Here is a 15974-nt window from a genome sequence, read left to right on the forward strand (position 1 = left end):
TGAACGATTCAGGATCACTTCATTTGTACTAACTATAAAGCGCGTTGCATCTATAATATCCTCAAAATAAGGTGCCCAACCTTATTCATACACTATAGACCGTTTAGGCTATATACTCGAACTTGATCTACAAATATGTCTCTACGTAAAGTTTAAGTTTACTCAAGATAGCCTTAGAACCTTAGTTTATTGGATTCAAGATTATAATATTCAATTTTACCAACAATTCCTCAATAACAACTTTATTGAATAGAATATGATTTTAAGCTACAGACTACAAGTCTTAGAACACAAATTCCAGCATGTACATGACATATCTTTAGACATAGCAATGCTTAAGTAGGCCTCAACCCCTTTTATCGCATGACCCTATATTAGTCTCCTAGTCTAGTCGCATACTTAGAACCTAAATTTCATATCTATGGTAGCTTTGAGAATTAAGATTGAAAGAGCCTATATATAGGTCATTATACCTAATTAAGGGTTAATGTCTTCATTTGATAAATAATTAATTGTAGAGCCAATTATTCTCTCAAACCTCTCAAACCTAGCCACCAAATTAAATTATATTCCTCTCTACTAAAACTCTCCACACTAATTATCTTATCACTCCTTATTTCTAAGAGTTAAAGCACACACATCTAACTCTTTAAGCAATCCAAAAGAATAACAGGAAAGATCACGTGGTGTGTTCTTCAAGATTCATAGAAGGGTACGAGTTTGTGATAGGAGATCAAAGTTGTTTAGGATTGAGGAGAGGAAATGTGGAGTTTGGAATCTTCAAGTGTAACTACTCTATATCTCCAACCACACTAATAGCATGTTTAGGTCTTGTGGAGGTTTATCCTTGCTAATGTATGAATAGTATGTTTTTGTTTTACACGATGATCAAACGCTTCTTCTTTAATTATCTATTTTTTTTTAGCATTCATACACAAAAGTTAGGGTTAATAAATATTGATACTCAACAAACACTAGGTTTAATAATTATAGCCCGTGATGAATTGATGAGAAAAAAAAAGTTTTAACCTTGAGTAGTTTCAAATGTAGTTGAATCCTTAAATCCTTATATGGTGCATCAACAGAGAAAAAGATGAAGATGAAGTAAAAGCTGTTGCGAAAGAAGAAGGATTAAGAAGAGGAGGAAGAGGAGATGCAACACCTTAGATTAGTGTGGTGCTTGCCATATGTCATACGATGCCTAAGTCAGAGAGTGATAAAGTGTAGAAGCTTGAGAGAGTTTGCGTGGCGGACTCCAATTACCTCATATGAAGTTATAATAAATATATTTAAAAACAAAGTTGATGTAGGATGTTCCTTACGATTTTCGAGTTTCCTTAGAATAATTCGATAACTTGATATGAACGATACCTAACATCAAATTATTATTTATATTTTATTTAATAATTTTGATATAATTTTAGTTTTTTTTTTACAATATTATTCTTTTTTATGACATTTAAATAAAGGTAATTTAGTCTTTCTATGTTGCAATTTTATTGGAAGGTTATTTAAAATTTGAAGCAACGTGAAGCTCACACGCTATTGCCATTATCTAGCACCTAGGCATGTGCGTTGTGTTTTTCAAGTCGTCTTCGATGTTTTCTTGATCGAAATTGTGTGGTCCTTCTATTGGTTGATGTGTTTGGACTATATTTTCACTTATTTGTGGTTTATTGAAAGAAAAGTGATAGTACCGTAAAAGTGCTATCTAATTATCCTTAATTTAGGTAAGTTCTATAATTTTATGTTCTTATTTGACTACTTTATATGTATTTGAACAATTTGATGGTAGAAATTAGTGTTGACGTTGATTTGGAGTTTATTGGGCAAATATAGAGTCAAGTGGCATCAATTGTGACAAATGTATGAAAAAAAAAGCTAATTTAGCTTCTATCTTTTCGCGCTGTGACGCTTCGAACAATGCCCGCGTGTGAACTTCAGTCAGTGTCGCGACACTGTACGTAGCATTGCAACGCCATATCATTTTTATAAAAACTTTTGCCACCTAGGTTTGAATCTGTCCGATCTGAGTCATTCTAAGATCATTTTCTCTCAAATTTCTCACATTTACTATTTTGTTCATGCATTTGAACTTCTTCCCACATATCGAGAATGAGCTAAGGTACTATTATATAGCTTGGGTTGTCTAGGATTTCCTATAGTTTTAAGCACCGTAATATTTGAACTAAAATTTCTAATTGTCGGTTTTCAATTATGAATATAATGATTATATCTCATCTTGCGAGCGCTTGGGACTCTATGATGTTTGTTTAATTGTTGTGTAATTTTTCTTGGTTGCATGTTAATTGTATGAAGCAATAGGTTAGATTAGCTTGATGTCAAATTTATTTTAGCAGTGTTCTAATCAACTTAGAATTGAACCATCGAATAATTAGCTAGACAAATGAAAATTAATTGTTCACTCTAACCAACCCTTGATCTTAATGCAATTAATAGTAATTTAATTTAATTTATTTTTGCTTTTAATTGGTTCAATTAATATCAATTAGCTACTTAGGACAAATCAATTGGCTTTTCCAATTAATTTGGTTAGGTGAAAGCAATCTAGAAGTTTAATGATGATAAAAGCAAGATCAAATACATTGAATAGGAAATTTCATTAGACCCAATCTAGATTCTTTTGATATTAATTTCCTCATTTTACGTTCATTTTGCAATTTATTTTTGTTTTGATTAAAACAAACTCAATCCCCTCGCCCCTTCGATTACATTGTGTTGGAAACAATTTTACTTGAGAACCCAACATGCTCCATGAGTTTGATCCCAAACTACCATTAAGACTAGCTCTTGACGTGTAACTCAGTAACTATTAGATCTGATTTGGGAGACAAATTCTTCGATCAAATTGGCTTCGTGTTCAAGGAGCACCTAAATTTCTCTTATCAAAGAGTTTTCTACCTTTTTATTATTCTTTATTTTCTCTTCCTTTGTATAAACTGATCATCCCATGATTGAAATTCATTTTTGTATTTTGTAGAGCTTTGATGGGAGGAATGACAAAGAAAAGGAGAAACTAAAGAACAAAGAGCTTCAAAAAAGGACATTTGTGCCATGTTTGTGGAAGAGCTTCAAGAGTAGGAAGTTTAGAGCATGACAGATCCTATAGCAAAACGATTTTGAGGGTTCTTGTTACTCCCAACTTTACCAAGCAGCTCCTCTACAATACCTATCTGGAAACGACATGTAATTTGAACTTAAAATGAGGTTAATTCACTTACTATCCATTTTTCATGCCTTTGTAGGTGAGAACTAGCATAGATTCATCAGCGAATTTCATGTAGTGTGTTGTGGCATGAAGCCACATGGAGTGTCTGAGGAGCAACTGAACCTTAGAGCCTTCCCCTTCACTCTCAAGGATGCTAAGGACTGGCTTTACATTCTTCCTACGGGATCTGTGACCACATAGACCCATACAAAAAAGATTTTTTTGGAAAAAAAAATTTCCCTGCCTCTTGCGTTGCCATAAATGTCACTTATTTGTGCTTTGTTCTGGGTATTTGGTAGCAGGTTACTCTTTTAGGATCGTTATATGATTTTTATGTTCTTATTTAGTTATTTTAAAAGTATTCGAGCAATTTGAGGGTAGAAATTTGTATTTATGTCAATTTAGAGCTTCATTGCACAAATATAGAGTCAATGGTATCAACCGAGGCAAATGCATGAAGAAAATAAGCTAATTTAGCTTCTGCCTTGTAGTGTCGCGGTGCCCTATGGCAATTATGCTCGGCATTGTAAGACAAAGTGGATAAATTTCATGAAAGCCTATAGCACGAACTTAGAATTGAGTAATTAAATAATTAGCTAGACGAATGGAAGTTAGTTAATTGTTCACCCTAGCTAGCTCTTGATCTTATAGTAATTTAAATTTTGTTTGCTTTTCATCAGTTCAATTATTATCAATTAGCTATTTAGGACAAATCAATTGGCTTTTACTATTGTTTTGATTAGATGAAATCAATCTGGAAGCTGAATGATGAAAAAAGCATGATCGAATACATTGAATAAGAAATTTCATTAGACCAAAACTAGGTTCTTTTGACGTTTATTTCTTCCATTTACGTTTATTTTGCAACTTATTTTCATTGCGATTGAAATCAACTCAAAAGACCCCCTTCGGTTAGCTTGAGTAGGAAACAATTTTACTTGAGAAACCAACATGCTCCCTAAGTTCAACTTGAACTTACCACTAGAACTAGCTCTTGGTGTGTAATACGGTAATTGTTTGATCTGGATTTGAGCAACAAAATCCATCGATCAAAAAGTCGTCAATACTTTAGGATTTGGTTGATACATATGTCTTTTAGATTTAGATTTGTATTTATGTATGTATTCGAGAGTATGGATGACAAGAAAATAGTAATCTCATATGCGATCATTTCGAATACAAGTTGAATGGAACTAATTACTATTCGTGGAAATCAAATATTCCCCATTTCATTAGGAGCATTGAGGTGGATGATCATGTCATGCTCCCTTCTAGATCACCTACTCTTGACCTGAGAGATGACGTGAAGTCAATCGTTATCGCTCCCTTTCTAAATGACACCAGCTGACCCTTAACCACTAACCTTTAAATAGAACGCAAGCGGAAGCCAATAACATGACTGATACCCAAAACTGCAGTGCAACTCATTCATTAAAGAAGCTTTAACAAAAGTTATTCAAACGTTTTACAGAAATCATAATTACAAGAAAACAGACTTTATCTTCAACCAAATCTAATCTAAATTTGACATAATTATAAGATCAACTATACATGATTTCAAAACAACAGACACATACGAAAAGAAAGATAAAACCCTTCAACAGACAAACTGATGAAATAAAAATCTAGAGACATGCAACAGCAGAATTTAAAGGATCATGCTTTACTCTATATGCATCTAAGCGATTTAGAAGTTAACATACATCTACCATGCGATGAACCTAAACGAAGAGATAGGATGGTAAACGATGTACTTACCTTTATAGTTCTCAACTTCTTCTTTGGTCCAAAACTTCTTCTCTTCCTGAAAATCACGAGCAAGGACAACCACCAAGCTGACCTACTATGCTTAAGACCAAGAACGGAGTTGTGGGACTCAGTTATGCGATGAGAATTTTTTAGAGAGAGATTGGAATCAATCGTTTAGGTGTTTTTCCAAAGAAAACCTCATCCTTTTCTCATTCGGTAATGAGAAGTTTTATATGAAATTTACATACAAATTTGCATGAAAATTATTTCAAATCTTATCAACACCTAATCAATTCATTAACTCTTTAATGAAATTAGTGGCTTCAAATTCAAAATAATTTGCCACATTTCCCATTAACCGTTAATTAATAAAGTAATTAGCCAAAGGGGCATTTTGGTCATTTGACCAACTTAAGTCAAAGTCAAACTTTGACTTTTCTTTGTCAAAAGTCATCTTGTTGACTTTTTACTATTTTTTCCATCTTAACTAATTCTAACCTCCCGAGTATGAATCCGTATTCATTTTTCTAAAATTCAAATCATATTTGAATATAAATCCGATCAAAGTTCAAAATCAACATGTTGACTTTTGACCGTTTTCTAAACTTTTCAAGCTTTTAAATATGAATCTATATTCATATTTATTTAAATCATATTTAAACACAAAACCGACTTATATCTTATATAGATATTTGTCGGTTTCTCTCTCTTATCTTTATTCGAATAATTCGAATTACTTGAACATACTTGTTCTTAGTTGAATCCATATGAGCTAGTAGGGGAACCTAATGGACCTATAGATCATGGACTCCAACGATCAGATACTAACTGGCTAAACTCTTTTAGACCAAAGTTAATCAACATTCGTTAACTAAAGAGACATTCCACTAAAGACTCTTAGCTGCACTCCCCTCACTATAGATATATTTCTGTCCACTTGATATAACCATGATAAGTAAATCGATCCTTCACAGGCTGTTGGTAATCTTGGCTGGGTCAAAATACTGTTTTACCCCCGAGATTACATCTTGCTCCTTAAGACCCACTGATCCACTATTGAACAATTGGTTTAAGGTCCAACCTATAAACCAGAATCCTTCTCGGGTCAATGAGAAGGTGGAGCCCCTTGTTCAAGACTTGGATTCAGTCCTTAAGGGAACAACCTATCTACTATCCCAGAAGTGGGTAGGAGTGAATTTCATCTTGCACCCTATGTCCCTAGCTATCCACTCGGTCTTACCCCTGAAATGGAAGGCTTATTGGGCCAACGATGTTGAGCTGCCCTCACCTATGCAGATCTAAGGATACTACCAAATGAACAGAAGTTCATAGTTAGCTCAGGATTAAGATCAAGTTACCTAGGTCATCATAAATGAAATAGTTAGTTTAGAGTTTACGGTGTTATAACTAAAAGTGATTACTTCGTGGTTCCAGTCTTATGCAAACCATTTACATAGGATGCCCCCAATTCCATGTCTCTACATGAACGATTCAGGATTACCTCGTTTGTACTAACTACGGAGCGGGTCGCATCCATAGTGTTTATCCAAAATAAGGCGCCCAACCTTATTCATACACTATAGACCATTTGGGCTATTAACTTGAACTTAATCCATCTTTATGTCTCCACATAAAGTTCAAGTATATATGACAAACTAGTAAATAGCCTCGGGACCTTAAAAATTATTGGTTTTAAGATTAGCATTCAATAATAAATTTTATTGAATCAAATAACAAAGTATGAGTTTTAGGACACAAATTCCAACACAAACAACAACGAATTAGGCTCCAAGAACATGACCTCTACCTGGAAAGTGGAAAACAATTTTGAAAGTATGAGTTAAACGGGTCCAGTGAGTGATAGGTTTTAAAACAACATTTCATAAACATTTAAGCAATAATCATAAATGATATCATAAATACGTTAACTTGGCAAATATTTTAGAAATCAGTACGTAAGTATTCATTTTTCCTCATCTAAGACCAAGAATCTACTCCTTAGGAGATTGCAGAGCTACTCAATACCAAATACAAACCTCAAAGAAGGGCATCCCTAACAATGTTCCTCGGAATTAGGTGTGCCTAACTTTTCTCCTTAGAGTTAAGTGTCCTTACTTCCATGGTGCCCTATGATCTACCCTATAGGGTTAACTCTGAGATAACTTGGACTAGACAAAACATTTACCAAATCATAAGCTTTACAAATATATCTCAATAAGTTGAACCGTTTGCATAAAGCAAACCATAAACCATAACCATGTCTTGACAAAATCATTCATCCTTGAAAGGCATAAATATTTTTCAGTAATCATGCTTGATCGAATACTTTAATGGAATCACATGCTTAGGAAATCATTCATATACCAGGTAATTCAAACATTTAAATCAAAACATACTTTAAACAATAGCTTTGAGAAACATGATTCGAAATCACTTAATAAATTCATTTTTCACTCACAAATACAAGTTTAAATTCTTGGCCTATACATTTTTTCAATCTCTTCTTGACTTGAAATAATGGTAATTAAATCCAATTAATTCTTCTTGATCAGAAAAATATCAAAACTTAACTATTCTAACAACTACCAAAATGGCCCAAAACATCATTTGACATAGGTTGGCGTAAAGACATGGGCAATAGGGGGCTTGGTGCGTGCGCAGGACTTGCCCAACCTTGTTGCATGCTAACCTCACGGACAATATGTGCTGCGTGCCCCACTCGATTCCTCTGTCGTCTTACACTTGTCCCTTGTATGCACCTTCATGTTTCTTGCCTTGCGTACATGCTGTGTAGTGCGCCTCTTGGCCGCAGACCCATCATAGGCCATCATGCACGCCACTAACCTCCTTTGATCCATAAACCACTCCAACTTACCTTACACTGCTTATCACTTGGCCAGCCTCTAGCATTGCCCAGAAACTGTTTTTCGTTCAAAAACTAAACCCCATTTTAAAACTTATAACTAAAAATCCATAACTCTTTTGAGAAAACTTTCTTCTACAAAGTTTCTTATAATTGTCTAAACCTGCTTACCTTAAAAGTTTAGCCCAAATTTCCAAGAGAGGCGTTCTATGGCTTCAGAAAAGTGCGCACTGCTCAGTTTGCTCTAAAAAAAAAATGATATTTCTCTCTTTCTTTAGATCAAACTTAATCTTCCTCACTTTAAATTTGACTGGCAGTTCTAGTCTAGAAATTAGACTCAAATTTTGAACTTTTTAAAGTGGTTTAGGAAAAACGCACGGGTAGATTGTGAGCAATTCCCTTTTGAAGTTACCTATTTATAGGGCACCCTCCATGCAACCCTCTTGACACCTCCTGCTTGTCGCAAAAATGGGTTATGCATTCAGAAGCCACTTGAAGAACACCCAACCAACTTTCCTAGGTCAGTCACAAGCCTCAACAACTTGCCTAAGCCTCAAGTAAAATGCCCATGACCCAAAATGCCCAAATAACCTCTCTTAGCCGCATAACCTTCATTCATGGACAAGCCTCCTCGCCCAACATCAGCCCGCCAAGCCATCTCGCTCGGACTTCCTCAGCCTCAATAACCTCTCAATGACAAGATCCTTCTCGCCTAGATGCACAATGGCCACCCGTGACACCCTTTTAAAGGATTTCCTTGTCCAAGTAACACATACACTCACACCTTGGTAGCTACCTATGTCACTCGCCTAGCATCACCCTTGGAGGTTTTCAACCTAAAAATCAAACTACAACCTAAACTTGGCTTTCCTCTTTTCCAATAGTCATGTTGCACCTTCAATGACCCTCTTCTTGAGTAGATTTTCAATTTTAATTCCAATCCATTGCTTCCATAACCCAACCTTTCTAACTCTTAAGAAACTTAAGTTTCATCGAGTTCAGAGTTTATAGATCATATGACTGAAAAGTTACCAACTAATGCTAGTAAAAGGATTTAGTTGAGGGATAATTCACGAATGCTTCTACAAATCAAGAATTCCATTGAGCGAAAAATTGTTGAGTTAGTTAATCACTACAAATCTGTTAAAGAACTATTAAAGTATTTTGATTTTCTTTATGATGGAAAAGAGAATGTCAAGTATTTGATGTGTATAAGAATCTATTTCAATCTAATCAAAGAGAGAAACTAATTAAAACTTACTTGATAGAGGTGAAATATACACGTGCAGAATTTAATGTCCTAATGTAATGCCAGTTAGCACTGATATCAAAGTTTTGCTGGCTCAACGCAGGAAGTTGGACACCATGAGTTTTTAAGTTCACCTTGCAAGCATCTAAATACGACAATGCCAAAGATCAAGTGTGCGCTTAGGCTTGGTTGATTCATATACATGAGACCCAAGTAGTAGAATTCTTAGGCTTGGTTGGCTTATGGGCCAACTTAAGTAGAATTTTGGGCTCAATTACACTCGTTTTGAACATCAATACCAACACATCTTATTCCATTTGTAAATTCAATGGCGACAATACAAACATGTAACATCATTAATTTGCTAACTTATGTCTTTAATTTTAATTTGGAGATAGCATGTCAAAATTGATCATTTACAATTTTGTCACTAATTTGAGAAATGACGTGGTAATTTGCGATTGATGAAAAATTTTCTCATTGAACAAACTTAATTTTCAAATATAAAAAATCAAATGAACCTAAATTATCAAATTTTAAAGTAATATTTAACCCTTCTATTAGTAAGAAATGTTCAAAAATTGTATTTTATCATAAAAATAAAGTTGTTGTATTCGAAAAAGAAAAAGAAAATTGTTTTTTTTAAGAAAACAAACAACAAAAAACAATTAAAGAATTATGTCAGAATAAACAAAAGACTCCAACTAAATTGTTAAGAAGAAAAAAAAGAAAAAGAAGAAACTTGCTCATCAAGACGCTACAGAGTGTGCAAGGACATTATTCTAACGACTAACATGTTAAAAGGAGGCATTGTCCAGATCTTGTGCTTGTGCATAATTCATAGCTGCATTGATAAGAAAGTAAAGTTCAACAAGTTCTTTAGACTAGGCATTCAAGAGGTTTATAAACTACAGACAGTCTGATCCACAAACAACATTTCTTATATTGGAGAAATTTTCATATAATGACTTAGCTTCCACAATTTTGACTTCAATAAATCTTTCAATTAGGATGGATAAGAATAATCTGAATAACTCAACAACTTGGACTATCTAGACTACTCATATTATAAAGATAAGTTGAGTTAGTTTAAAATGTGAGTTGAGTTAGATTAAAAGTTTTGGTTTTTTTCAGATTGGGTTGGATCTCGGGTTGAGTTGAAAAATTCGATTCAACCCGACGGAATCCGAATTAATGATATATATATATATTTATATTAATTAAAGAAAATGGAGTAGAAGAAAAAGTTGGTTAATACTTAAGGATGGCAACTCAAAACCCAATCCATATTTTAAGGGTTAGGTTGGGAATATTATTCAAGTTATTTTAGTTGCCCATCTAACCAAATCTAAAATATGGGTTGGATTGGATTGGAAATGTCCACCAATCCAATCTATTTACACCCTTATTTTCAATAACCTTCATACTAGCAAGACAAACTCAATCTAAAAGGTGATGGAGATCTAAACCCTAAACCACCACTTTTTGAAATGATATGTATTATCTTATTCGAATAAATGATAATGAATAAGAATTATTAAAAGAAATAGGATACAGTGAACAATTTTTATGATTTGATTTATTAATCATAATTTGTGTGTCATGATTAAGGAAAAAAAACGTGCATTAAAAAGAAGCAAGCAAGTGATATTAAAAAAGAGCACACGAAAAGTAAAGACACGCACGAACCGCACGTGTGAGGTGAAAGGACGGGTTAATGGAGTGTAAGCCACGCGCTCAATTGTGAAGACGGGGACGTGAAAGAGCCAATGCAGGATATTTAGTACGTGGAAGAGCCGTAAGCCGCCACGTGTAATATTGTATTTTAAAAGGGAATTGACGATATTACCCCTACTTCTTTCCTTCTAAGACATGAATTTGACTTTAATTTCAAACGCGGGAGGGGACTGCGTCACATTTTGACGTAAAATTTAATGAATTTTTGTACAAAGAAAAGAAAATTTAATTTTTAATTATAATGGTAAATGAATGCTGCTGCGGGGAGTCTCAAAGCATTGAATACCTCACCGGTGGATTTTGGAGCTTCTTGTTAAATGCTCCTTACTACTTAATAGGGCTAAAGTTGGAATTTGTAAAATACCAATTCAATATTTTTTAGATTGAATTTATTTTTATTATTATTTCATTTAAGTTTAAATATCAATAATGTTAAAATAACAAATTAATTGTCTATGAAGTAATTCTACCTTCACCTCTCGAGTTAATTGGAAAATAGGGTAGATTTTGAAAAAAAATTAGGAGAAATGGGTGTTCTTTTTCTCTTAGGAAGTGGGCACCGGGACGCACTCCTCTTTTTTCTTTCTTTTTTTTTTTTTTTCTTTCTTTCTTATTTTGGTCTTTTCCTTTCGTTCCTTCCCATTTTCGGTAGGGCTCGTATATAAAAAAATACGTACGAAATCATTATTGTTTTCCATAAATTCTAGATTTGTTTTGGTTGATTTTGAATTTCTTAGGATGAGTATTGAATTCATGCGCATTTTTTTTTTTCATATTATTACTTCTTATTCATATTCTCACTTCTTGTTCACGATTTTTTCCTTTCCTCTTCTAGAATTTCTTACTTCTTTGTCATCTCTCATATTCTTTTTTTCTTCTTCTTTTTTCACTATATGGTCATGTACCAAAATCTACACTAGATAGATAAGTGACAGATCTAAAAAATCGTTTACCAAGACCTAAATGATCGTGTCCAATATCTAAACGATCTTAGTACAAGATTGTGTACCAATACCTAAACGATCTTTTAGACTATATATTATAAGATTGTTTAAATTAGAAGCTTTTCACGCAAGTATATGGTCGATTAATCGCGGAATATTTTTATTATTTCAGTTGTGTCCTTATAGACTTTTTCCTTTTTCAAAATTGTTTTATACGGAATAACTATTTTTGCGTTTTTTTTCTATTTTTGAAAAAACTCCTTTTATTAATTTGGTTCTTTCTTTTTTTTTTTCACCTCTTTTTTATTTTACTTTTAAAATTTGCTTTTATTTTGGTATTGAAATTCTTAAATATTATCTTTTTTTTATAAAATGAAGTTTGTATTTTATTAAATTTTGGGTCTAATTCATTTCCACGCTCTAAAATGATATTTTTAGTTTTGTTTTTAAAAAACTCGGTAAAATTTTGTTTGGTTTCAAGGTTTCGTAATGTTACAATTTTACTTTGAGATTTGAATTTCGTTTCATTGAATACTCACTAGGGGTGTTCATGGTTCAGTTCGGTTTGAAGTTGAACTAAAGGCAAAAGTCTTTCATCCGGGACCATCTCTTGTCGATGTATGCTTGAGATCGAATAAAATAAAAGCAAAATCTTTCATCCCAGACCATTTCAGTGCCACTAAGGTTTGAGATCCAATAACTAAAGGAAGAACAATATTTATGCATAAAGGATTTCAATTCTAATATTTATGCATAAATGGTTCGGTTTCGATTCAGTTTACCAGTTTGACACAGATGAGCATTTTGGTTCAATTCTGGATGAGTTTTTTTTTTCATTTTGTGGTTCGGTGCGGTTTCAGCATCAAATTGAACCGTAAAAACCAAGTGGATATTCAATGAAACAAAATTCCAATCTCAAAGTAAAATTGTAATATTATGAAACCTTGAAACCAAATTGAAATAGAATTTACTAAAAAAAATAATTTTTTAATTAAAAATATCATTATAGAGCATAGGAATAAATTAGACACAAAATTTTAAAAATAAAAGATAAATTTTATCACAAAAAATCATATTTACTAATTTTAATGAAAAATTGTAAAAAAAATAGAACATTTGATAAAATATTTATACTTTATAGAAAAATTAAGTGTAATAAACTTTGTCTTTTTAGTGGTTTTGTTCTATAAAATGTAAATAATTTGTCAATTTTCTATTTTTGAGAAAAAAACCCATTTTTAACCCTAAATTAAGTTAAGTGTACAATTTAAAAACAAAAGAAAAAAAGTATAAAACATAAAGAAAGAAGCAAGGTTAATAAAAATAAAAGAAAAAAAGAAAAGAAAGAAAGAAAGAAGTAACCGAATAAAATTTAAGAAAAAAAAAAAAGTAAGAGAACATACGCACTCCATTAAAAAAACAAAAAAACAAAAAAAACCACCCATTCTCCAATTTATTTCAAAACACCCCCTTTTCCTAATTTTATTCAAAATCTACCCCATTTTCTAATCAACCCTCGTATCTCCCTCTCTGTTGTTACACTTCGATATAGTTATATGTCAAAAGAATAAATTTTCAAAATAAGAACTTGCTAGTAGTATGACTGAGTCGCGGATCTCGCTTTCTTTAAAATCGTTTCGCGGCTCTGCTAATTAACACGTCAAGAATTTTGGAATTTCCTGTCGTCCCCAAAATAAAACAACCTCTGTTCTTCCTTCAGAACTACATCGAAACTAGACAAAAAACCAACACTCTAAAGATATTTTCTCGAAGAACCAAAAGTAGAAGAAAACATAAATAAAGAGAATATAAGATCAAGGAGAGAAGTCTTTCATTGGATGTGTAGAAATGAAAGGGAGGTATACTAGAAGAAATATGACATATGATGTCGGTTGGGAAAATGAAAATAGATGTTTAAGGTCGGTTTTTTAAAATGTGAATGTTTAATGTCGGTTTTAAATCGACATCAAAGAGGAAGGATTAATGTCGATTTAAAATCGACATTAAAGCTATCATTTATTTATTTTATTTTATTATTTTTCTAAAATTAATTCTTTCCTCACTTTCCTCACTTTCCTCATTCTTCTTCTCTTTCATCTCATCTCACCTCACCCTAAACTCCCTAAACCCTCTCTTCTCATTCACTCACTCTTCCACCGTCGAACCATCATCATCGAAGCACATCCGCGCCGTCATACTGTCCTTTGTGCTCACCACTGCCTAAGATGTGTCGAATATCTGCTGAACCAAGTTGCGCCACCACCGTCGTGGTGTCCTAGATCATCCTTCGTGCCCACCATTGTCGAAGATCGTCCTCCATCTTCTTCTCTGTCGACGTCTTTTGTAGTCGTCACATTACTTTAGTGCTTTGTCATATTTCTTTTACAGATCTAGCTTCGTCTTCTTCTAAGTCGATGTCTCAAAGTTCGTACATTGATAGATCTAATGTAGATCTACGCATTGATCGTGGTTTCTTGTTGATTTGGTGTCTAGTGACAGATTTCAGTTGCTTATTCTGATTTAGACCGACTCAACATCATCTGATTTCTTATCTTCTTTGTTCTTGTTCTGAATGTGGTTCTTGATTATTTTATGGTCATAGATCTTGGGATTTTTCTGTTGAGTTAGGACTTGAATGTGCTTGCATGGATAAATAGTGACATAGATATAGGCATATATGAGCATTTTGAAGCCCTTTTGGTGTTTGGTTGTTTGTTTTGGTTGCCTTATTCTCATCTTGTTTAACTACAGAAAAATATACCCATTGATGAGGTTTTTGAAAATCTGAGATGTAGCAAAAAGGACCTTACTAGTGAGGGTGCTGAGGAAAGGTTGAAGATTTTTTGCCACAATAAGCTTGAGGAAAAGAAGGTCAATGCTTTTCTTTCACCTCAGGGGAGTTAGAAGAGGAAAAAACCATACATAGACGGAACCTCCCTAAATATGAGCTTTTCTCCCTACTAAAGTTGGAAACTGGACAACTCTGGTTGGAAGGAACCATACCAACAAGAAATCTCAAAAGCCAGATCTCGAGCCAGACGTCCAAGTGTTTTCCCTCTGATAGAAATACGGAGACAGCTGAAAAAGGTGTTCACTTACTAGTAGTATTGTGGTTAACTCTGTTAATTTGGTTTGGTTTTTTTTTTTTTTTTTTTTTTTTTATGTTATATGGTTTTAGGAAAGTAAAGTTCTAAAGTTTTTGGGTTTCATTTGGTAAGGTTTTGTTGTTATCATCACCTTGCTTATCATAAACTCTACAATTAGTTTTATTGAGAAAAACAATGTAGGAAATGCTATAGTTACTTTCATTGCTCGTCTTCTCCCAAAGTCAAGGTATTAGAGATGAATTATTGTGTGTGCTGCATTTTTGTTAGAAACTATAACTTGTTGGCTTAAATTCATCTGTTTTTGAGATGCTTAAAGTTTTTAGTGGAACCACAATTTTTAGGTGATATGTACTTGAATTTCTGTGTTTGGCTTTTGATTTTTTGTGGAAGGTTCTTACAGATGGAAGGTGGAGTGAGCAAGATGTTTCCATTTAGTTCCTGGGGACGTAATCAATGTTGAACTTGGGGACATTATTCCAGCCGATGCTCGTCTTCTAGACAGGGATCCACTAAAAATTGACCAGATTGGTAAAAAACCATGATATCTGGAGATTTTAACGTGATTTCTCACATACCACCCTATTACTTTGCACTCATCATATTATAACTGTCGTGTAAGAAGTAAGAGGGAAAGCGATCATGTAAGAAGTAAGATATGAAAGAAATTATCATGTAAGAAGTAAGATGGTAAACGATCCACTAAAAACTATCATGTAAGAGTTTACCCTCTTACTTCTTACACGATCGGCTAACTTTTTACACGACAGGTTTTAGCGAATCATTTTTCCTCTTATGATCCCTAACTATTCCCTCAATCCAAACGACCCCTATTTGTCTTCGATTTGTCACAACTTCTTTCTTCGTACAATTTGCCTCAACCTCTCTTAGTACCTGAACTCCATGCTAATCTGCACTTCCTTTAAGGTCACTTTCTTTCCTTTCTTCCTTTGTCTTTCTTCTTCAATGGATGAACGAACCAACCAAAAAGTAGTTGATCCTTCTCAGACTTTGGCCCCCCTTTTGTCACAGGATCTAATGTCTTTTATTATTATTATTATTATTATTATTATTGATTTCTTTCTATTCAATCACTATC

The sequence above is a fragment of the Cucumis melo genome, chromosome 9 (genome assembly GCF_025177605.1).
Source record: "Cucumis melo cultivar AY chromosome 9, USDA_Cmelo_AY_1.0, whole genome shotgun sequence".
Classification (NCBI taxonomy): domain Eukaryota; kingdom Viridiplantae; phylum Streptophyta; class Magnoliopsida; order Cucurbitales; family Cucurbitaceae; genus Cucumis; species Cucumis melo.